Source organism: Vanessa cardui, chromosome 5 (assembly GCF_905220365.1).
Source record: "Vanessa cardui chromosome 5, ilVanCard2.1, whole genome shotgun sequence".
Lineage (NCBI taxonomy): Eukaryota > Metazoa > Arthropoda > Insecta > Lepidoptera > Nymphalidae > Vanessa > Vanessa cardui.
Genome location: NC_061127.1, coordinates 4,483,913 through 4,509,282, shown reverse-complemented (window position 1 = coordinate 4,509,282; position 25,370 = coordinate 4,483,913). Strand labels below are relative to the sequence as shown.

Genomic DNA, 25,370 nt, shown 5'->3' with positions numbered 1-25,370 from the left:
ACTATCAAACATCTACAAAAACCAACCAAACGAATAAATATATATTTATAAAAATCGACGGAAATATAAAACTTATTCCGTGACATTAAGATGGAAAATCCCGGGCAATATTTTTATAGTGGTCCACTACACGGAGCCGGTCATCCATCATGGCGGTACTGTTGGCTCGTTATCTCCAAAACTCTATGAAACTCGCGATATTAAGGCAATCTCATCTCTGGAAATCTCCTCATTTCATTAGGCGTAGTGGAGTATCATAAGGCCTAGAGCACAAAGGAGGGTATCAACTTAATGCTGCCTCTTGTCAGCGACTGCCAAACGTGCTTGGCTTAAATGCAAGCTGCCAAGTCAAACGGATTGCAGTCGTTATAACGAACGAGCTATTTATTTTATGTTAAACTCCATTAAACCTGTCTATTGCATTCGTTCTTAACTTAATTATGTAACAAGCGATTTGTTAACTTCGAACGGTTCACTGCTTAAAAGTATATTTATGTTATAATTTTAATATAATAAAATGATTTATTTTCTTTAAAATATGTATGTTGAGTAGTTTCATAAAAATAACCTATTATTATTTATAATATATTTAAGTTTTTGCGCAAATAAAAGACTTTTTTTCTTTCTATAATATAACACGAGATTATGTCAATTTTTAATCTTTAAGGCCAGTCACATTACGAATCATATTTGTTTATTAGTTTCATTTACAAAACCTTCACCGAATCGCACTACATTATTTTGTATTTCTATTTTTTTTTTTTAGTTCAGCATAATATTAAACATTTTCTTTGTTAACAGTAAAGACTATTTTCGAGTGCATCACTTCAATTCTACCAGAATCCTAGCAACGCATATTGTAAATATCAGTTTATATACTTAAGGAAATCATTAATATATTTAAAAAAATAAAGTAACAATCCACGAATGTAATCGCTGTCGAAATAAACAACAAAGATAGAAGCATTATTATTGAACAGTTTATCGTGAATCATTAAAATGTGTGAACATGCGCATGTAAAATCAACTTTATCCTCACACACGTTTGCGAAAACACAGCGATTCATTGTACGGTCGAACGGTTACTAAATTAATGTCAAGATGTTTGCCAATCGTATCCATTGACGTGGATAATTGAACTAAGACCGATAAGCTATTAAGAGTTGGAATCTCAATTTTGTATTCGCTACTTCGAAAACTAATTTCATTTACCTTGAAACGTTTGTGTACCTAAACATTTGAACGAGGTATCGATTAGCCGAAACATTTATTCATATTATTTGTTTTGATGTTTTCATTCGTTATAGTTCGAAAGTGTTCGATCGAGAAATATACCTCTAATTATTTGTTTTTTTTTTGTCTTATAAACGATATAGTGAGCCGAGATGGCCCAGTGGTTAGAACACGTGCATCTTAACCGATGATTTCGGGTTCAAACCCAGGCAAGCACCACTATATATAATGTGCTTAATTTGTGTTTATAATTCATCTCGTGCTAGGCGGTGAAGGAAAACATCGTAAGGAAACCTGCATGTGTTTAATTTCATTGAAATTCTGCCACATGTACATTCCACCAACCCGCATTGGAACAGCGTGGTGGAATATGTTCCAAGCCCTCTCCTTAATAGGAAAGGAGGCCATGAGATTACAGATTACAGGGAATGTTTTCAACAATATTTTTATAAATCATTGACGATGCATTGAATTTAACATATGTTGCAAGCAATGACAATGTAAACGTGTGTATGTTTATGTGATTTGAAAAGGACTAAATAAAAAATTACATTGTTTCACCGTTTTCTATTTCTACGTACACAATACGTAACGTCAAAAACAGTACTACCGATTTGACTAAACAGAGATGTGTTGAGGTGATAAAACATGGGTCGACACAATAACTAGGTCACCGAGGCCAATATTACACCCGATACGTGTAGTAATCACATTGTGCGTATTGTAAGAACAAGGAATAAACTGGGAAGGAAATAATCAGGGGAAATAAAACTATATTTATAACCTTAATGGCATACAGATCAAAATATTATTCGAGTACTTTAAAGCCTACTCGTTTAATTGGTGGTAGGGCTTTGTGCAAGCCCGTCTGGGCAGGTACCACCCACTCATCAGTTATTCTAACGCCAAATAACAGTACTTAGTGTTGTTGTGTTCCGGTTTGAAGGTTGAGTGAGCCAGTGTAACTACAGGCACAAGGGACATAAAAAACTTAGTTCCCAAGGCTGGTGGCACATTGACAATGTAAGGAATAGTTACTTAATATTTCTTACAGCGTCATTGTCTATGGGTGATGGTGACCACTTACCATCAGATGGCCCATATGCTCGTCCGCTAACCTATACCATAAAAAAAGAAAAAAAAAACTTTAGTTTAGGTAGCTTTACTTTATACAGTTTGAATCTTCATATCAAACTATATTAAGGAAAGCTAGCACCGGTTCGGATTGCAGATTCTACCGAAGAACCGGCAAGAAACTCAATAATACTAACCATTCGTTATATAATACTAGCTGCTACTCGCGGTAGCTGTGTAACACGAGCTCATACGCTCAAATAGTATTTCTTTTATCCATAATCATATAAATCGGTCTGTAATTGCCTTAAGTTACACCGGCTTACTTTTAAAACCGATATATTAAGCGATTAATAAGAATATGATCCCCACATAAAAGGCTCCCCCGTGGCTCTACAATACTCTACTACCTATACAACAACAACAGCCTGTAAATTCCCACTGCTGGGCTAAAGGCCTCCTCTCCCTTTGAGAAGAAGGTTTGGAACATATTCCACCACGCTGTTCCAATGCGGGTTGGTGGAATACATATGAACACTTAATACCAAGTAGACTAATTGCAATTTTAAAAAATAAATTTGCTTTTATTTCGTATATACATTCATATGAGATTTAATATGAAAATCTTTGGTCTGGCCCCTTTTCTTAACGCTGACAAAATACTTTGTATGTTTGTAACACCATTAAAAAGAAACTCAGAGGAATATATTTGTATTAAATGAAATATAAGTCAACTCAAATCAAGTTTCTTATATTTTCATGGAAAGAAAACACTATTTATATCGCTATATACCTAATAGAACTGTATCACGACGAAATCTCGGAATGCAAGTCCAATTGACTCAAAATTTATCACAGTAAGTCCTTTCGCGACAGAGGCCGTAACAACAACAACAGCCTATAAATTCCAATAATATAATTCTGAAAAAAACATAAATAATAATAATCAAATCACATAAACAACAACAACAACAATAGCCTGTAAATTCCCACTTCTGGGCTAAAGGCCTCCTCTCCCTTTGAGGAGAAGGTTTTGGAACATATTCCACCGAGCTGTTACAATGCGGGTTGTTGGAATACACATGTGGCAGAATTTCTATGAAATTAGTCACATGCAGGTTTTCTCACGATGTTTTCCTTAACCGCTAAGCACGAGACAAATTAAGCACATAAATCAGCTGTGCTTGCCTTGACTTGAATCATCGGTTAAGATGCAAGCGTTCTAACCATCTTGACTCTTTTTGGACCGTAACTCTATCAATTTTACCTGTATGAATTCAGGAAGGCAAGGCACCTAGTAAGAATAAATATACATGTATAGATACAAACATATACGTACTTTATGGCTTTAGTCATGAGCGTTTTCAACCATGTTGAAAGTAATTGGTGAAACTGCTAGTTTACTCTGTAATCTGAAGTGATACTTAATGTTTAAGAGTCACTTAACAAAATGATTGCTCAGCTTAATGAATATTGTTATATGACACAATAAATTAATTGTAGTATTTAACAGGGTAACCAAATGGAAGGTCCTATAGGGCAAGCGCCACAGAGGCAGACCTGAAGATATCTGAAGATGAAATCGTAAAAATCACTGGCTCCTGCTGGCTGCAAATCGCACAAGACCGAGAAAAATGGACTTCTTTAGAGGAGGCCGTAGGAGGGGTTCTTGCTAAAAATACTAAAGATTGTAAAAACTAGTATGTATTAACTTTTTTCTTCTTAATATTCATAATCTTTCTTTTTTCGAAATTGTACTAAAAGCAGCATTGTGCAAAAGGCTTTTTATTTTATTTTTATTTATTATTTAATAGTTATAACACGAACTTTGTAATGATATATGTATGATCTGGCAGAATCACCGACATTGTTCATGGTTAACTTTTTTTCAGATATTTTACAAATGGATCATTTACATGTCTTAGTCTGTACTAGCATGTACTGTAGAAGCGCCTATGTAGGCTATTATTCTGCAGTACAAAAGAGTATTCGCGAAAACGACAAACGACTTTAATACAACCATAGCTGAACGTAGAATTCTTCTAAATAGTTTTTCTTACAGTGATAGAAAACCTCCAAAGACCTTAACTTAATGGAATAACCGCAAGCGACTGTATATGCATACTTTTTAATTATAAAGGCTGACGTGACAATCTTATGGTAAGTGCTCCATAGACAATGGCACATTAGAAAATTATAACCAATTATCATACATCAAAAGAATCATCAATATAAGCATCGCCACTTCCAATAAAATTTCTTTTTTTCCCCTTTGTACGTAGTCACACTGGTTCACTCAACCTTCTAACCAGAACTTATCGATGTAGGTACTACTGTTTGGCGTTGAATATCTGATGAGTGGGTGGTTCCAACTCCAAGCCCTACTACCTAGTAGAACTGATAGTGATGGGAAGAAGAAGAAGACAGAAAATATTTACGTAAGAATTACGCAGATCTTTCTGTATTTTATTTTCGTGGTTCAGTTTCTAAGTACAGAATAAATTCCGCGTGATACGAAACGAACAACAATAAAACTTAGAGTATGATAATACTGGCATCTTTGATGTTATTTACATTAAACAAACTACATTAGAACTATGTGGAATAAGTTTAATGACACTGAAGAGAGATTAGGTTCGATTCTTGCGCGTTATCGTGCATCATGATGTGTTCACGTGAGCTTTGTGCAACGTGGAACTACGGAGGATTGTTTAAGTCACTTATTCAGATCACTATTCTTTGACTGCCCGGTACGTCATATTTTGATTATGATATTTACACACTTCCGAAAATTTTGACCGATTTATATAACCTATCTATATATATATATATATATACCGGGTTATATACAAAAAAGCGCTTTAAAATCTTACTAAAATAAATGTACTAATTGGAATTCATACAACCGGCTAGCATGGATTAAAATTAGTTGAGACTAACTTGTGTGGATGGTGATTGTTTTACCGTCGTAACTCGCAAGGAAAGAGCTAAGTCGTCAAAACAGAGCTATTTCGATGCTGACAAAGATCAATTGCTTTACCTACTGATCGCTAATTTAACCATTTAACATCGTCCATTGTATAGTACGACATAACTTAGATTTAGCATTCCTCAAATATCATGTATCACTAAAATATAGAACCGTTAACTTGAAAGACCATGACATTTTATGGAATATAGAAAAGCTATATTGGACATATGATATTTCTGAATGTCGCAAACTCTTTATTTTTTTTAATTCCAACAAAAGCATTAACAGCTCGTTTGGGTGATGCACGATGCCAACAGTCTTTATATACTTGTTCGAACATAAGTTTATATCAAACATTTTTAATAGAAATAATTTCAAGCATGTACGTACAAAAATACTAACACATTAAAAACATTTTCGTTATTACACATATGTATTTTCTCAGAAGTTACGTCGTTCTTGAAATTAGGGTATCGTACAAGGCGTGTAAAGGTATCCTTATGCATACGTATGTATATATATGGATTATTAGTACTCTTGTTTTAAATTTAAAAAATCTCAATTTTTTTAGTATCGGTTTTTTTAATGGAATAGCTTGGCGGACGAGCATATGGGCCACCTGATGGTAAGTGGTCACCATCACCCATAGACAATAACGCTGTAAGAAATATTAACCACCAACTACTAACTTGGGAACTAAGATGTCTCTTGTGCCTGTAGTTACACTGGCTCCTCACCCTTCAAACCGGAACACAACAATACTGCGTACTGTTGTTTAGCGGTAGAATATCTGATCAGTGGGTGGTACCTACCCAGGCGGGCTTGCACTAAGCCCTACACCAAGTAAGTGCCGTCCCATCAAACAAGTCATCATCATCAGCAATCTTTTTAATAAAAACATTCAAAATATATAATATGTAATATATTTATATCCGTGTATTTCAGACAATAAAATCCCGCCCATACAAACTGATACAAAGATTGAAATAAAACAGAGATTCAAATTGATATAATACATCATCGTAATATAACATTTAAATGGACATTACATTCCAAATTTTCAAGCGTATTCCATATCAGTGAAAATGACCAGAAAAAACTTTTGTCCAGTGATATATATTTTTTTAAACAATGTAGAATTTTAGAGATATGACGGTATTTAGGTTAATTTATCGCCGGCTCTTTGTTCCGTTCCCTTTGCCGTTTGTATGGTTTATAAAAATGCAAATTGAACGCTTTTGAACATGTGACTGAAACTAAAATACGTCAGCGAAAAAATGCACTTGCAAATGTAATCATAATTAAACGTTTTTAAAGTAACAATGTAACTTGCGAATGATTATTCTACAAGATTAGCTATAAATCTATACTTCTATAGTAATATTATAAATGTGAAAGTAACTCTATCGGTCTGTCCGTCTGTCGCTTCACAGCCAAACCAGCTCCTTTTTTGCCTAACACATGACAACCAACCCTTAAAACGCAAGCGAAGCCGCGGACGACATTTAGTATTACATATTTCTTCTTGTAAAACGGAGATGCGATTAAAAAAAAAACTACTATTATGAATAAACTAAATTGACTTTTATCATTGAGTTGTATAGCCTCCTGCTCTTTTGCAATTTATATCATAAGAAGCCAGGGCGAGGGTTGGGCTGTCTTAAACTCTTCGTACTTGAGATGCACAACAACAACAACAACAATTACTAGTATAATCGGTCCAGCCGATTAGAGAATTCGAAACACTGGTCCGTGATCGAATGAACGACAAAACCGAGAAGTGCTGTTAACCCTAGCCCTTCTAACAAACCATATCACCAAAAGCTATACCGATAAATATTATTTAGTGCGTGGATAAGGTGTGTTGTCTTCCTCTCACAGATATCAATACAATTCAGACAGATGAGAGAAATAGCTTTTTGACTTAACTCCGCTAAACAACGTTTCCAAGCGAAACCGTGATTTAAATTAACAGTAGGTGGTATAATTTTTCACTATATTTCATCTTTACATAAAATATAATTGGAGTGCCTGTTTGTAATATTGAAATAGCCCTTTTTAACCGACTTCAAAAAAAGGAGGAGGTTCTCAATTCGTCGGGGCCTTTTTTTTAAATTTTTTATGTATGTTACCGAATTACTCGAAGATGGCTGGGCCGATTTTGACAATTCTTTTTTTGTTTGAAAGGGCGTGTTTTACAGGTTGTGGGCGCCGACTTTGAGAGGTGATTAAAAAATCGTAAATTGGATATGGATGTAACTGATTATTTTTTTCTTTTTAGTTCATTTTTGAAGGCGGTTTTTTTTTATTTATAAAAATTTATTACTCAATGCATATGTATATATACCAAAATAATATTTTTTTACTATTTTTGTCTGTCTGTCAGTTTGTTCCGGCTAATCTCTGGAACGGCTGGACCAATTTTGACGGGACTTTCACTGGTATAAAACTGATATAATAAGGAGTAACTTATGCTTCAATAATATTTTTATGTTAAATTCAAACGCGCGTTCAAGGTAGCGGGCACAGCTTGTTTTATATAAGTTACAAGGTTATATCAGCTGTTTATTTGTGTTGTGTTACAGCTGACAGATGTCAGAAAGCATTCTCACAACCGCCGAACTTTAGTATCTACGAATAACATTTTAGGTTAGTTCGAATCGGAACCACCCATAGCAACTGCATAGTAATTCATATATTTATTCTATTCTATTGTAATAAATGAAGGGCCTTTTTTATCATTTCTATTTCTAGTGAAGAATTTTTCGTAGGTTTCATTATATAACAGATAACATTTATTGACTGCACACCTTGGGAATGAAATGATCGCTTCCAGGCTGTTTTAAATAACAAAAATATGTTTATTATTGTATATTCTAAATTTACATTATAAAAAAAAAAGAAAAAAATAGATCCCGCTGAGTTTCTTTCGCCGGTTCTTCTCAGGTCTGGGGTATTACAATATATTCCGAACCGGTGGTAGATTTTCGACAATCAATGAGAAAGTGTAAACACTTCTATTTTGAATAAAGGTTTTTGACTTCGACTATGACTTTATTTACATAAGAGTTATTTATATTAAGGCAATAATCATATCCAATAAACAATAAAACTAGTTACTGGTACCTTTTGTGGCGTAATGCATGGTGACCTTTATTGAAAGTTTTTGCATTGTTATTCCAAATTCCAAGTGTTTAAACTGCACATGGGACTTATATCATTAGTATGAATAATAACCTACCTATATATTATATTATAAGTTGACTAATACTGATACTAAATTGTCCATATATTATATACAAAACCTTTCCTCTCGAATCACTCTATCTATTAAAACAAACCGCATCAGAATCAGATTCGTAATTTTTAAGATCTAGGCGGACAGACAGCGGTAAGCAACTTTGTCGTATACTATGTAATGATAGTGATGATATAGTACATCGTAATTACATCTGATTTAAATAAAGGCTTTTGGAGTGCCGAGCGTATTAAAACATTTAAGTCAAACCACAATGGGCATACTCGTTAAACTAATCTGAAATAAATAAGAACACTCTGAACCATAATCAAACTTAAGTCTCTAGCGGTTGTCCGCAGATTCCCGTAATTTGGTATAAGTTCCATTTTAGTTTTTTAAAACATAAGTAAGCTTTTCTTTTTATTTGTATAAGCGCGTCTATTGATTATTGTTATTGTGGATTTCTGGACGTCGAATTTGTTTCTTTTCTACTTAGGGTTAAATTACTTATTAGTTATATACATTTAAGATTAGATTACGTTTTGTATAATTAGGAAACAACAACAACAGCCTGTAAATTCCCACTGCTGGGCTGGGCTAAAGGCCTCCTCTCCCTTTGAGGAGAAGGTTTGGAACATATTCCAGCACGCTGTTCCAATGCGGGTTGGTGGATGCACATGTGGCAGAATTAAGATGAAATTTGTCACATGCAGGTTTCCTCACGATGTTTTCCTTCACCGCTGAGCACGAGATGAATTATAAAGACAAATTAAGCACATGAATCAGCGGTGCTTGCCTGGGTTTGAACCCGCAATCATCGGTTAAGATGCACGCGTTATAACCACTGGGCCATCTCGACTCTATAGTATAATTAGGGAATTCGTCATAATTTAACAAAGCAAGAAGTCGTCTAAAAATTACGTTATAAAATATGATATACAAAGTTTTGATTCAATGTCTGGGATTTTCATACTAGTCACATAAATCTAATATAAATATAGTAATTAAAATTATGTCTTTGATGAAAAAGAAAACCTTCTTAATTTCTGGGCGGTTCTTCTAATGAGCTACGTTCTTAACCTGAAAGAAAGATTGAATGAAATTTGCAAATGTTTTTTTTATTAGATATATATACAATTAAACAATGAAAAACCGTTTCATCAATGTTGTTCGACTGACAAATGGTGCTCGTTTTAATTAAAGGGATCCGGACCACGTTGACCGCCACGGTTATGAAATGATAAATAGATGCATGTGAAGGGACGGATTTTATCGTGTTTATCTACATTTTTAAATAAGCTTTATTCGTAAAAAAGAGGTTTTACTCAATTCTGAATATACTCGTAAGCCTTAAACATATATTTTTTACTAATCATCTGAAAGACTTTATGATGAAAATGTCATCTTTACAAAGGAAATGAATGAAAATTAAAAGTTTTCTGTAAAATATTAATAATATTCAATAATGTATTTATGTATGAAACCGATTATTTATTAATGAAATATACCATATATTTAATTCATAAATAATCTGCCGACAAATGTTGATTATTTTATTTATTTATTTAAATAAGTTATATACACCATATTTTTTACGTGTATATACGTAAAAATTTCGACTTCATAACACTGACTTGTATGTATATCAGTTGAAAATGCGTTCACTTCACTGCTTCACAAAATGTAAAATTTATATATATTTATTATTAGTTAAAAAATACTCTGTATTCTTCTCTCAAATGTGAATTATAAATGACAGAAAGAGATGAATCTGTTTTTAACACCCGCTGAATAACTTTAAAATTAAGGTCGTTTTTAAAATTAAAATATCACAACCCACATTACATAAAATATATTCGATTTGTAACTGTAAGATTGATAATTTGGAAACTTTTCTTGTTTATATATTCTGATGGTTACGTACCATCAGAATATATAAAAAATACAATAAAAACCGTTACAACCGTTAAACCTAAACGCAACCAAAACGCACAATAACTGCATACAAAAACTATAAAAAAAATCTTTATAATTTTGCAACTTAACTTGATATAAATATATTATAACTATGTAATAAATACTTGAAACATATCAAAAATAGAAAATCATATTTAAATTTAAGCCATTTTCAGTAAATCCTCGTAATAATGGACGAGAAAAATATACGTATGGCTCAATCAGCACATCTAGTTTAGCTTGATGTAATTTAAATAGCAAATAGGTCAAATTTGAGTCAGAAGACTGACTAATTAAAGCACTTTGATTGTACGGTGAGTTACTCCTTACTCCGGATTGAAAGTTCGGAGTGTGGGATAACTTCCACCTAACAAAGGGGGGGAATGTGAATTCAATTTGAAATGGTCTTTTAATGTGTTAGGATGAACGACCACTATGGATTCGATTGTTTATATTATTACTGTTTATTTATTAAGACTAAATTAATAAATAAATCTTATTATTCATTAAAGAGTACTTTTTAGAAAGAAACGCCTGGATTTATTCTCGTGTTCCATCATAGGACACTAATTACTGTAAATGGCACATTTACAACAGCATTGTAAATCTGTTTATTTAAAAAGAGCAACTATGCTAGTTTCTTACCGTTTCTTCTTGCTAGAAGCTGCTTTCCGAAACGGTGGTAGTATTTAATTGTTGACGATTCAAAAACGCTTCATTGTGAAGTTTACTTGAATAAAATTGATTTGATTTGATTTGATTTATTACTTACTTACTAAATATATACTTTGTATCTTAGCTACATATATTTAAACCTAAAATTTACATGTTTATGTCCAGAATATTTTTAAGCTATCAAATAAATATTAATAATAATTTTGAACGCATCGAAATTATCACTTTCAATGTATTTATTTATTAAATTATTGTATTCAAAGAAATCACAGCTATTATCATTGATATTTCAATTTTATCCGCTCCAACTTCACATACATAAAAATAAGAGTTTCTATAGGATGATTACACAAAAACCAAACAAAAACAGCAAAGGGCAAGGAACCTTTGCAAGCGTACCAGAGCCACTAAAGGTAAATAACAATCAGATGAAAGGCTTATCAAGTCATAGAGGAGACACATTTAATATTTTTATTAAAAATAATAATTTTATTTTTAAAATTGAGAAGCTAATTGTTTGTTACAATTAAAAGAGATTTAATAGCGTTGACTTAGTATGTTTTTTTTTGTTTTTAGGTATGATATACACAATTCAAATTGAATTGTAATTTACATACTCGGTTTTTCTCGGTAGATTCAACTTTCCGAACCGTTTGTAGCTATACACTTAATTCAACACTGTTACATACATGTCGATTCAAAAGTGCTTATAATAGCTTACTTGAATAAATAATATTTTGATCTTAATTTTATGATTGATGCATTTAATTCGCATAGCTGACTATGCATTGTTTGTGATGAAGAACACGTACATTAAAATTCAAAAAACAATTGATGGTAATAAAATATCCTCCCTTGTTCACCGTTCCTTGTTTGAATTTCGAAAAATCTAAATCGCTGCGAAATTAATAAAATTAACATGCCCTAGAAGTTTCGCTAGTTCAGTTATTTAGGTTGGGCGATGATGACTCACTCAATAAGACTGCCTATTATATACTAGCTATTACCAGCGACGTTTCTTATGAGTGATGATACGTTATTAGGGTAATTTAAATACATCATGTTACTCTGAAAATTGATATATGTTTCATACATACCCTTCTTAAAGAAACAAACTGTAACGAAATAAAAATGATCAAAAATACGTATCAACTAGCAGATATTTTTGACACATACATATGTGCATTTCCCATGTAGACGAAAAAGATTGACTTGTCTTATTTTCACCCTGACTCTGATGTTAAGCTAACCCACATACGGTTTATTTTACTGCCATAGAAATATTTTAATTTTCCTGTACAAACATATTACAAATACAAGGGATGATAGGGTGGGTGCATTGTAAAAAAGTATGGCAAACTTTTTTACAATGGCTCAATTAACAGCTGAGATGGCCCAGTGGTTAGAACGCGTGCATCTTAACCGATGATTGCGGGTTCAAACCCAGGCAAGCACCACAATATATATGTGCTTAATTTGTGTTTAAAATTCATCTCGTGCTCAGCGGTGAAGGAAAACATCGTGATGAAACCTGCATGTGTCTAATTTCATCGAAATTCTGCCACATGTGCATTCCACCAAACCGCATTGGAACAGCGTGGTGGAATATGTTCCAAACCCTCTCCTCAATGGAAGAGGAGGCTTTATTTCAGCAGTGAGAAATCAGGCTGTTACTGTACTGTACTTTACTGTATGGCAAACTTTTTACACCAATCGTGTGTTTGGACATCATTAGCTCATCTGTCTGCTAAAAATAAACAATTTATTTATATTATCATCTTAACCAAACGAAATAAAATTAAATATTTATATACATCTGAGTTTTGAATAAGGAATACTATTTTCTACATTTAGGTTCTAGTGATTTACATAGACGCTTTGTTAGGACTTGACTGAGATACGACAGTCGTGTCCATTGTTTAGCCGTACTTTATATCTTCACAAAGACATCCGGAGGCTTCCAACCTCCTTCAAAGGAAACGTTATAATTCTGCTAGAAAGAGATCGTTTTGATTTTTTTTTCTTTGTAGCGAGTTCTATGAATAAATGGGGATAAAAATGAAATGTAAATCAAAGACTGTTATGGCTTACTATTTGTTTAATTTTTTAATTGGAGAATGAAATGTAAAAAGAGGTTTTAATGTTGGGTATATTTTAAATATTAATCACATTATTATATTTCGATGAAAAAATATTTTACATACGAACCTAAATTTGTACCTTTCGATACACATGTTCTCGCTTACATCTGATTATTTCGTTCATACTTTAAGCCCATGATTATCTGTTCATAGACAACCTTTTTTGTCATTATCACAAACAATAAAAATATATCATAGGTAAAAAATAGAAACAAAACATCATTAAGCAATCTGTGATAGTTGAACGTTATTAACAACTATTATTCATATTTGTTACACATGAGCATTATTGTTCCTCGCACACGTGTTAGACGTGGTAAAACTTCTCACAGCGAGATTAAGAGCGGTATACAATTTCTTAATTATATTTTGTTTTGATAGCCTCGGGTTAGACGACAGGCCTCCACTTTGCATTAATTACAACACACATTATACGGTAATTAATGCAATTTGAAATTCTAACCCGACTGGGATATGAGCCCACAATTTATATTGTATTGGTTACTAATGAACATGTAATAACTAACTATATTGCTATATTTACTTATTCCTTTATACAGTGGTGAGAACGCGTGCATCTTAACCGATGATTGCGGATTCGAACCCAGGCAAGCATCGCTGATTCATGTGCTTAATTTATTCTTTATAATTCATCTCGTGCTCAGCGGTGAAGGAAAACAACGTGAGGAAACCTGCATGTGACAAATTTCATAGAAATTCTGCCACATGTGCATTCCACCGACCCGCATTGTAACAGCGTGGTGGAATATGTTCCAAAACCTTCTCCTCAAAGGGAGAGGAGGCCTTAAGCCCAGCAGTGGGAATTTACAGGCTGTTGTTGTTGTTGTTGTTGTTGTTGTTATCAATATACGGAAAATACACAACCATAAAAAACTTATTAATTTTAAAATATGCAATGTTATATTCGATAATCGAAAGAATGATTACCGAAAATTATAGGAGAAATAACCGCGGTTTCGGTCGCGTTTTTGGATAATATTTGTCATGTGTTAGGCAAAAAGTATAGCCTATGTCCTTTCTTGAAGTTTAAGTTTGCTTCATACCAAATTTCATCAAATTTGGTTCAGCTGTTCGGTCGTGAAAGAGCGACTGACCGACTGAGTTATTCTCACATTTATAATATTAGTATAGATTTATGACATGGGCTGGCGGACGCCACCGGGCTTAGGAACGGAGATGTATGTCCCTTATACAAACTTGTCAACCGGAACACAACAATACTAAGTTTTGCTTGGCGATAGATGTAGATGGTACCTACACAGACGGACTTGGATAATGCTTTACCAGCGAGATTCTAGTAAACTTGCCAATTCATGTTTCACTTTAACAATTAAAAGTAACAGCCTGTAAATTTCCCACAGCTGGGATAAGGCCTCCTCTTCAATTAAGGAAAGGGTTCAGAACATATTCTACCACGCTGTTCCAATGCGGGTTGGTGCAATGCACATGTGGCAGAATTTCGATGATTAGGCACATGCAGGTTTCCTCACGATGTTTTTCTTCACCGCCGAATTGAATGAATTATAAACACAATTAAGCACATAGTGGTGCTTGCCTGGGTTTGAACCCGCAATCATCGGTTATGGTGTCGCGTTCTCTCTAACTTTAACAATTATAGACGTCTCATAAAATGTAATATGCTTTACTTACCCTTTCAGGAGCACATTATAGTAAATTTGTAATAAGTATTCCTATAGCTGATACTAAATTTTATTGTGTATATTTTATAAATAAATAAATATTGGACAAAATCACATACCTATCTATTAATCTGATCCCAATGTAATTAGCTAAAGCACTTGTGTTATAGAAAATCAGAAGTAAAGACGGCACCACAAACACCCAGACTTAAGACAACATAGCAAACTAATGAGCTTTTTCTACATCGACTCAGAAATCGAGACCCAAGACTTCGGAGTGGCGTACCTACGAAATCCGGTGTACACACTGCTCGACCACGGAGGTCGTCATATGTTTATATATTTCGACTTAACACGTAGATACGTCATTGAGTTACCTAACATATATATATGTAAGCTTTGTGTTAGCAGTTGAGTCGAAGGAGGTTGACTCAGTAAAAAAGATATCATATTATTTTAATGACATTTCTGTCAGTTAATTTTAAAATATTGATATAAGACATTCAAGTTATAAAAGTATTTTTTTTATTAATTAATGTTCATTTGGTCTCTGTTGTCTAAAAATTAAAGCATTTATTTATTTTTTATTTTATTTATTTATTTCTTTTTATAATAAAACATACACATTAATATATTTTATTATATATACGCATATACTATTTATTAAAACTAAACAATACAGGCTGTTCCCAAATGTCTCATTTAATTATATATATTTTTTTATTTATATACATACCATATACACATACACATACATACACATACACACATATACATATATATACACATATTTATACATATATATATACATATATATACATACATAGTATATTATAATTTTTGATAAAAATATTTTTTTAGGGCATTTTTGATATTTTCTTCTGTAATTTTTTCTCTAATATTTTTTGGTAACTCATTTATAAACATAGGTAGGACATAGTTAAGAGATTTTTTCCCGTATAGATTTTTGGTTCTTGGAAAGGTTAAGTTTTTGCATGAACATTGCAATTGTCGATTCACAATTTTAAGTTTGTATTACTCAGCTATTATTATTGTATTTTTTAAATGGTAAAATTTATTTGTTACTTACAAACAAAAACACTATTTTAGATGAATCAAATTGCTTAATTTGGAAAACCCATCACCTTATAAAGCATGTGTTTACATATATAAAAAAGCAGTCTCATATTAAGCAAAATCTATAGCATCCTATTTATATATTAAGAAGGTAAACTCTTAAGAATGTCACACATTTATTTATAATATTTATAAAAGTCTACGACAAGCTCATTTATGTTAGGGCTCTAAGCCTAGTTTATAAGGTACGAGTAGATTAATATCTCAGGTCAGTCCAATAAAAAGTCATTGACTTTTGTACACAAACTTCCAGAAGTCCGGATTTTGATACTGGGAGTTAAAAATTTGGCCACAATTTACTCGTGCCGCGCTAAATACGTCACGGTGGTTGAACTTTCTCTGGTTCTGCCAGGTTACCATTCCATCCCTATAATCGACCTACCTACCTGTGTTTTTGCCCAAACTTGTTTCCACAAGTTCAAAGTTGACCAATTTGGATAAATTCGGCCAAAGTACCTATGTAGAAGTATATAACTGACATACTTCAAAATATTGGAAGAAATCAATCGATACATATATTATATAGTCAAATAAGCACGCAACATTCACCTCAATCGCCGGACGTGTAAATAATTAAACAATTAAATGTGATGGTTACCATACGCCGTTATCGAGTAGGGTTAACCGCATTTAGTGACGCAGAGTTCAAGCCCCTAACCATTTATGTGTTAAATTTAAGACAGCAATAGATAATTACTTGGGAAGCTTTTTTATATCCAAATACTGTCTGCGTAAAAAGACATTCTCTAAGCGACAGATTTTTAAAAATGGAACAGCAGACGAACGCTTTTATAATATTTTAAAAATGGAATATTTATTTCTAGTAACCGATCCTTACATTGTCAAAGTGTTGCCAGTTATGACGCAGCGTTGATTCATTACAATGGAACCTAAGTGTATATTTTTCCTGGAATATGTGAATAGACTCACTGGCGCTTTATGCCGCGCAAGTGTACAGGTTCCTATATTTAGCTGCAAAATTTCTTAAATGTAGTTGTTTTGGAATGACGATTCCAAATGGCTAGTAAAAACACCGGTAATGGAACTCTGTGCAAACCCTCCTGAGAATCAACTCACTCCCTAGATATTGCATGGCTAAATTTTACTTTATTTATATTCTTTAATGTTTTTGTATCTCCGCGGACAATCTGTCCGTAGAGATACATATACTATATCTTGTTTATAAGTGTCTACAGTTTTTTGGATACCAGTCTGAATAGCGAGTCTCATTATTTATTAATGCATTTTTTGTTTAAATAGTCAATTATTAATTTTACACCTCGATGTATTTCAGATTCAAATTCGATAAGATCTTTATTTTTGTTTGACGTAAAAATTATAGAGATATCGTCTGCGGAAACAAAACATTTTTGTGGGATAACGTTTGGTAAATCATTTATATACAGGATAAATAAAAGTGGGCCTAGAATACTTTCTTGCGGAACACCATAACGGTTGAAGTCATAGCTGGATTCATACGTAGTCAGTTCATTATTTTTGTTTAGGTTCGATATTTGAACGCATTGCATTCTATTTTGTAGATAAGAATTAATCCACTCTAGAGCTACTCCTCTTATGCCGATCTTTTCCATCTTTTTTAGCAAGATCCTATGATCTACAAAGTCAAAAGCTTTCGACATATCATATAGTATAATACGATACCAAACATATAGTATAAATAAAAATATAGTTTATAAGTATATAGTTCCCAAAGTTGGTGAAGCATTGATGATGTAAAGTAACAGCCTGTCCCATTGCTGGGCTAAGGCTTCCTCTCCCTTTGAGGAGATGATTATTCCACCATGCTGCTCCAATGCTCATTGGTGATGTAGGGAATAGCTAATATTACCAAGTTTATGGCTAATAAGACCACAGAATTGATCTAATTATATTTTTGACTATTGTTTTCTGTAAAATCCACTTAACACTTGCTTTCGAAAGTTATTGTCGAAATTAAATGAATGAATGAATGAAAATCTTTTTGAGAATCATTGTTTGTTTGACATTTAATTACATTACATGCATTTCAGTTTATTTTAGTGTTTTTTTTTTAATGAAAATGAAATAACTAAAATAAACTACGGTTGAGTAAATCATAATATTGCCATGATATAAATTTAACGAATAGTCATGTGTCATGTCTTCAATAATTTTAGTGGGAGTCACATTCATTACACAAATGAATCACCTGCTGGCCTTCAATTTTATCGGCCCTCTGGCTTTTATTAATACTAGTGATGTTATAATCAGTGCAGGTTCGGTCCCAACTTTTGAAACAACTGCAAGTTCTCGGGAGGAAACGCATACTCATATGAAAGTATAGTTTGACAGCCTCGTAAGACATAGTGGCTGAGGTCCTCGGTTCAATACCTAAGTCGCCTCAAAAAGTTTTGATAAAAATCGAGGCGGTGCAATAAAAGCAAGTGTTTTTGGATTTTGGGTTAGTATTCGTATTGGGCGTGCTACTACTACTCAAACCAAAACAGACTTGGTTTTTTGAGTTAATTACTGTTATTATCTTCATTTTTTTCATAAGACACTATACCTAGCATACATTACCGTGACAAAGGTGCCAGATGCTAATGTTAGAAGAAAAAATGTAAAATCGATTGAACATTTTTTCTTAATAAATCGTTTTATTTTAAATAGCAACCAGGCTTAAGTAACATATATAACGGAGAAGCATGTCCAAGCTCGTTTTTAAAAAACATGACGTCAGCGTCGCACACACAACAACTAACATTAAAATTTTTCAAACTGATTTAAGATTTCACAATTCCCCAAAAATTATTAATTTAACAATCAAACAGTTTCAAATTATTAAAATAATGATTTCTGGACACGCGTTTTTCTTAAATTCGCGGTTTCGCGCCGACATAAATGTTATAATATGCAACTGGTACGCCTATAAATTTAAATCACACGAAAAAAAATAACATAACAGTATATACCCAGTTCTTAAAAACGGAATATTTACCATGTTTTTTTTTTATTTTCGTTTCACTTGAGTCTCGTGAAAAAGACATTCGTAAATAATTTCAAAATATCGAGCTACATCAAATAAATATAAAAAAAAAACATATTTAATAGCCCGTTTTTAATAACTGTAATAATAAAAATAACCTTGTTAATTTAAAATCTAATATATACCCTCTATTAAAATTATTGTCTTAATGTATTTTCATAAAAAAATATATATATTATTATTTTTAGCATAATACAAAACAACAGATACCCGGCACTGTAATAGCTCTTTTGTTTGTAAACAATTATCCGATGCTAGTCGCACGCCAATCGCGGTGCTGTGCCAAAAAAATTTACGCTAGTGCCAGTCACAAAAAACTCTTGAAAATGAGGTTCGCTCCGATGTTGGTTGACTTTACATGTGGTAGAATTTCATCGGAAATATTCAGACCTCTGTACGATATTTTCTGTAGGATGATAGAGTTTTGGTTGAGGCATCCACTCGTCTTGTAAATACAGGCTCAAGATCCATATCTTATTTTACAATGTTGAAGGCGCATTAGCAGTGTAAGGAATGGTAACCACTGGTCATCAGGAGCCCATTTGCTCGGAGCCCATTTGCTCGTCCTTATATCAAAAAAAATAATTTTCTTCTTTGCCAAGCACAAGATAAATTATTAACTTAAATTAACTCAGAAATGCTTGAACTCGGAATCATCCTATACGATTCACGTGAATCTGGTTGATGATCGATAGTCAAATGAACGATAAAACACGAACAAACACTATGATTAATTCTAAATTATATGACTAAAACTAGACCATATTTTTTATATTGTATAAGAAAATTCTACTAATTATTATTTCCTTACAGAAGTTATTAAAAGTAAACTGAAACGTGTGATATTAACTAAGTAATAAAACACATTTTCAAAAACTGGTCCACTTTTATAGCGATCAAAGATCTGATACTTGCTTAGCGCAAATACTGAGCTTTGCAATTCAGAGAACTAGTAACGCAAGGGTCATCTGAACACAATGCCATTTTTTATTACAATTTGTTTATTATAGTGTGTTTTGTTAACATAATTCTATGTGTCAGTTTGATCGCTATACATTTTCACCTATTTACATAAAAATATGATAATAATTACGTATTAATGAATAACGTAACAATCTACAAGTTGAGAATGAGAATAGAGGGATGGGAAGAGGACGACATAATAAGACATTAATGGAATGCGTAAGGAGGGATATGGCAGAGGTTTTTTTTATGAGATAGGTGGCAAACGAGCTGGAGGCTCACCTGATGGTGACTACCACCGCCCATGGACATCTGCAACACCAGGGGGCTTGCAGGTGCGTTGCCGACCTTTAAGGAAGGAGTACGCTCTTTTCTTGAAGGTTCAAAGGTAGATATGAAAGATCAGATGATAATGATGATGATTATGATGAAAAGATACGCTAGGCCGACTTCAAATGGAAGGAAAAATAAAGAGAAGCAATCTACAAGTTGCTACAATGATAAATAGAATGTCCAATATGGCTTAAATATGACTATATAAGCTAATGGGCTATAATGGGACGTTCATTGATGATAAAGCATTAAGGCTTTGCCAAAAAATGTAACTCATCAGAACTCCGAGCGATTTAAATATGTAATCTATGCTAATGTTGCAAAGGTTTGTTTATATGTAGGGGAATATCTCCGGAACTAATTATCAATCATATCATTGTGTTTATTATTAATCGCCCAGGGGAGTTGCTAGTGTAAATACAAAAACGTATACACATATAAAACTAGCAGTCGCCAGCGGCTTCGCTCCTGTTTTCGAGTGTTGGTTGTCATGGTGTCCTTTCTTCAGAAGTAAGTCTTTAATATATATATGAGACAACACATACATTACTCTGATCCCAATGTAAGTAGCTAAAGCACTTGTGTTTTGGAAAATCAGAAATAAAGACGGTACCACAAACACCCAGACCCAAGACAACATAGAAAACTAATGAATTCTCTACATCGACTCCGCCGGGAATCAGACATCGGAGTGGCGTACCCATGAAAACCGGTGTACACACTACTCGACCATGAAGGTCGTCTTCCTTGGAGTTCTAGTTTGCTTGATATTAAATTTCAGCAAATTCAGTTCAGTGGTTAGGTCGTGAAACAGCGACAGACAGACTCTGTCTGAGTTACTTTTACATTTATAATATTATAATATAAAAATATATTAATCTAGATTAGTAAAATGTAAATGCATGTATATAAAGTATTTTAAAATAGGGCTTTGTGCAAGCACGCCTGGGTAGGTACCACCCACTCGTCAGATATTCTACCGCTAAACAATAGTACGCAGTATTGTTGTGTTCCGGTTTGAAGGGTGAGTGAGCCAGTGTAACTAGGCACGAGGGACATAACATCTTAGTTCCCAAGTTTGGTGGCGCATTGACGATGTAAGGAATAGTTAATATTTCTTACAGCGTTGTCTATGGGTGATGGTGACCACTTACCATCAGGTGGCCCATATGCTCGTCCGCCAAACTATTCCATAAAAAATATATATTTACGAAAATGTATTCCTTAATTGTTTATTTAAGAATAGTTACATAAATTTGACATATTTCGTTTAAAAGGTCAAAAGAACATTTTCTATTGTGAGTTATGCGCGGCAAAAATTCCCTCGAAGGTTACAATGTGAAATTACTGTTGAGAAATACTAATTACCGAATATTTACTAAATAAATAAATAAAAACGGGCACACAATTAACTATTCTGTATAATTCACTGTCAAGTGGCAACTAATTACGAAATTTTAAAAACATTAAGCGGCCGTTCAAAAATCTCTCTCAGGAAACGCTAGAGTTTTCTCATTAAGGTTTTTTAGGGTTTCGTTCCTTGATGTAAAATGCATTTCGGTGTCTTCATTATACACTTGTCTGTTACCTGTCTCTGATTACACTTAGATTAATTATTATTTTCTTTATATTAAATAATCCTACCTGTATAATGTAATGTCAAATTTCAATTAAAATTGCAAATGACAGAGATCAATTAAATCAAAATGTATACAGTATATGTGTCATTTTTTTATGTAAAGATTAATCATATTTTTCATAATGTTAATTTCGAATATAAAAACCCTCTCGTTAACATGTGTTATTAATATTTTGTATTCATAGTAAACACAAATGTTCCACTCATGGACTAAGGCCTCCTGCCTATCTGAGAGGGATTGGGGCTTATTCCACCACTCTGCCCCAATAATGGTTACAGATGTGTTAGACTGAAATCCGATGCACGTAGATTCAATTGCGTTATACTTAAAAACTAAATTCAACCACCAATTGGAAGAAGGGATTAAACGCCACTTTTCGCCATATTCACTTTTATACACTTTTACAATCTTTAGACATTAGGCTAAATATTATACATTTAAGGCAGGTCTGTCGGTGAATAAATCAGGATTGATATTTTCTTAATAATCATTGATATCCTATAAGTTTGTAAGTTGAAAGCAAAAAGTTATGCATTTTTTTTTAATATCTCCGTTCCTATTTTTGGATTTATTCCCTTCTTCCAATTGGTGGTTCAATTATAAGCACAAATGATATGAAAATTTAGTAGTGATTGCCCGGCTTTCAACTCGCTATCACGCATTTGGCAATTTTTATTTATCACAGTAACTTACCATCGTTATGTATTCTTAAAATTGTACGGAACCCTTAGACCACGAGACCGAACACTAGTGAAGACTGATTATAATGCTATCAATAAAAAAGTAATCACAACGCCAATAATATGCTAAGAAAATAGATAATTATATTTTAGTCGTTTAACAATCAAATGTTTTCTTACTCCTCAGAAATTGCTTGAACAACAATTGCTGTGTTACACAAGACAAATTTAACAAGCCCTTTATAAATACTTTATATTAAAATATGGAATAGTATTCATTTAGGAAAAGAAGTAGGTGTTTAAATTCCTCGAGTATTTTAGCTGTGCCTGCGACTTTATACACGTTTGAATTCAACAAAAAAAAATAGCCCCGTCAAAATCGGTCTAACCGTTCCAAAATTAGCCGAAACAAATAGACAGACAGACAAAAATTGTAAAAAAATATTGTTTTGGTATATGTACCATGTATACATACATATGCATTAAGTAAAAAAGAGCTATTTTATTATTACAAACAGACACTCCAATTTTATTATATGTATATATTAAAACATGTAACCGTGTGCAACAATAAACTAAAATGCACTTGTATTTCACACCGAAATTTCGGTACACATAACGCATGACAAAACGTGTCAAATTATTGCAATAAATCGAAGCGTATTTATAATTATGTTTGGTTCTTAAACTCGAGTTCCAGATAAATGGATTTGACTTCATTTATGTCTAAAACCTGTTTAATTCTCGGATAAAATTGGAAACGACGCTGCTTTTAAAACTCACAAACTCAATTAACGTTTACATCAAAACTGTTTTAAACACAAAACATAACGCAATCAATGAATTATTATTATTTGAAACAGATTGAGGTAAGGGCAGTTGTGTTTACATAATATTCTATAAGTATAAAGTTTGTTTAATTATTAAAATATAAAATAATATACATTTCAGAATAATCATATGTGCTATACAATACATATATCTTAGCGGTTTTTGTTAATTAATTGATTGTGATATAAGTAAAATACAAATCAATTATTATTCTCTATTATCAGAAATATTTACGTTTATAATGATTCATTTATCTTCAGTATTTCAAATTGTTAATAATTCTTATTTATATTTCACACCAAGTACTCATCCATGACTTAATGATTTGATTATTTATCTCCCAATCGACAAGCTAAACATCAAACACAAATTGTTATCAGGAGCAAACTAATATCTACGTAATAAAGCAGGCTTTCCGTCTAGCACACAGATGGGACAATCCTTTCGGACGTTTTATATAATGTTTGTTTCGACGTGCGTTTGGGCGAACACACCTACACCACCTTCCAATAACAATCCACTGTCCTTCGATTACGTAAACCAGACGAGAATTTTATAAATATTCAGTCTAACGTGAGAAAGACGATCGATAGCTAAAAAAAAATGTCTTTCAGAAAATTTTCGGGGTCCTGAGACGAGTCACGCTCGATAAGCAGCCTTACTGTCTACGGGTGTAGGGATGAGTGCGTTACTTACGAGGTGAGGCGTTGTTGAGTCAGACACCGGTCACCTCGGGCAATCCATTGATGAGCGACGGTGTACTCGCGTTAGGGGCGGGTGGCGCGCGGTCGAGCCGGCGATCGAGGCAGGACTGAGGCACGTGGCTGGTATCAATCAATCGATGCGCCAGCGCGAGCGCGGCACATTCATGCGGCGAACAGCTGACGGGCGAGCCCGTAAACATGAATCGGCCGCCGCCCACCCCGCTCCGCTGCGCCGCCCGGCTCCACACACTCTGCGCAGCGCTCCTCTCGGCCACGGGCCGTACGGTAGCGCATGGTGCGGCGACTGTCACCTCGCTCGAACCACCTGTCAGATTACTTATCACGTATAGATTGTTAATTAATTTAATGAGCGTCAATAGCTCATTGCTATGGCAACTGTCTAGTGAAATGGAATTTGCAGCCTCGATTTGGATCCGTAAACAATTGTCCTTATTAGTCCGGTATGAGATACTAGTATGTCATTGAAAAATATGTACAATTTACATAACTATACCCTAAATTAAATATGAAAGTCGGCCGATCATTATTAATAATCATTATTAATAATATTTTTAATTTTTAAAATAGATATGAATTCGTATTATGGGAAGTTTTATAAGTATCCAAACTTTAAAAATATGCAACCAGAAACTGAATTTTTTTTTATTAATAATAACAAAACGATATATACTGTGTCGTCTATATAATCACAAAGTCAAGGATAAACTAAATACTTTGCTCAAGCAAGCTCTGCTGGTTATAAATTTGATTATACTCAGAAGAACTGGCGAGAAAAAATACTTAATAAAATAAAAAGATCGCATCGTATTGTAGCGAATGTAGTATATATATAAATGGTGGGCGTAGCTGCGTGGGGCGCGTGCGTGACGATCCTCTGACTTCACGCAACACGGATACTGTACACAGGTGCCAAATCCTGGCAACGTCATTAGAATGAGCAGAAGTAAATATTTAATGTGAAACGGGTAGTATCAGCGTTTAGGATGAATTGAAACAAATTTAATGTTGACTAAACGTGTTAGGCTATGTTGTTCCTTTTTTAAATTGAAAATTTTTCCTAAATATTTTGTTCCTTTTTTTTATTTTC

The 25,370-nt window shown here is 33.3% G+C and overlaps 1 protein-coding gene across 1 annotated transcript in view; it reads right to left on the bottom strand.

Annotated features, from left to right (window-relative positions):
- LOC124529859 overlaps positions 1-24,353 on the bottom strand; it is a 158,217-nt gene extending 133,864 nt beyond the window's left edge. Inside the window, exon 1 of the mRNA XM_047103788.1 lies at positions 24,255-24,353. The gene's annotated coding sequence lies outside the window, so the exon portion shown is untranslated. The remainder of the gene's footprint in view (positions 1-24,254) is intronic.
- Between the last annotated feature and the right edge of the window lie 1,017 nt (positions 24,354-25,370).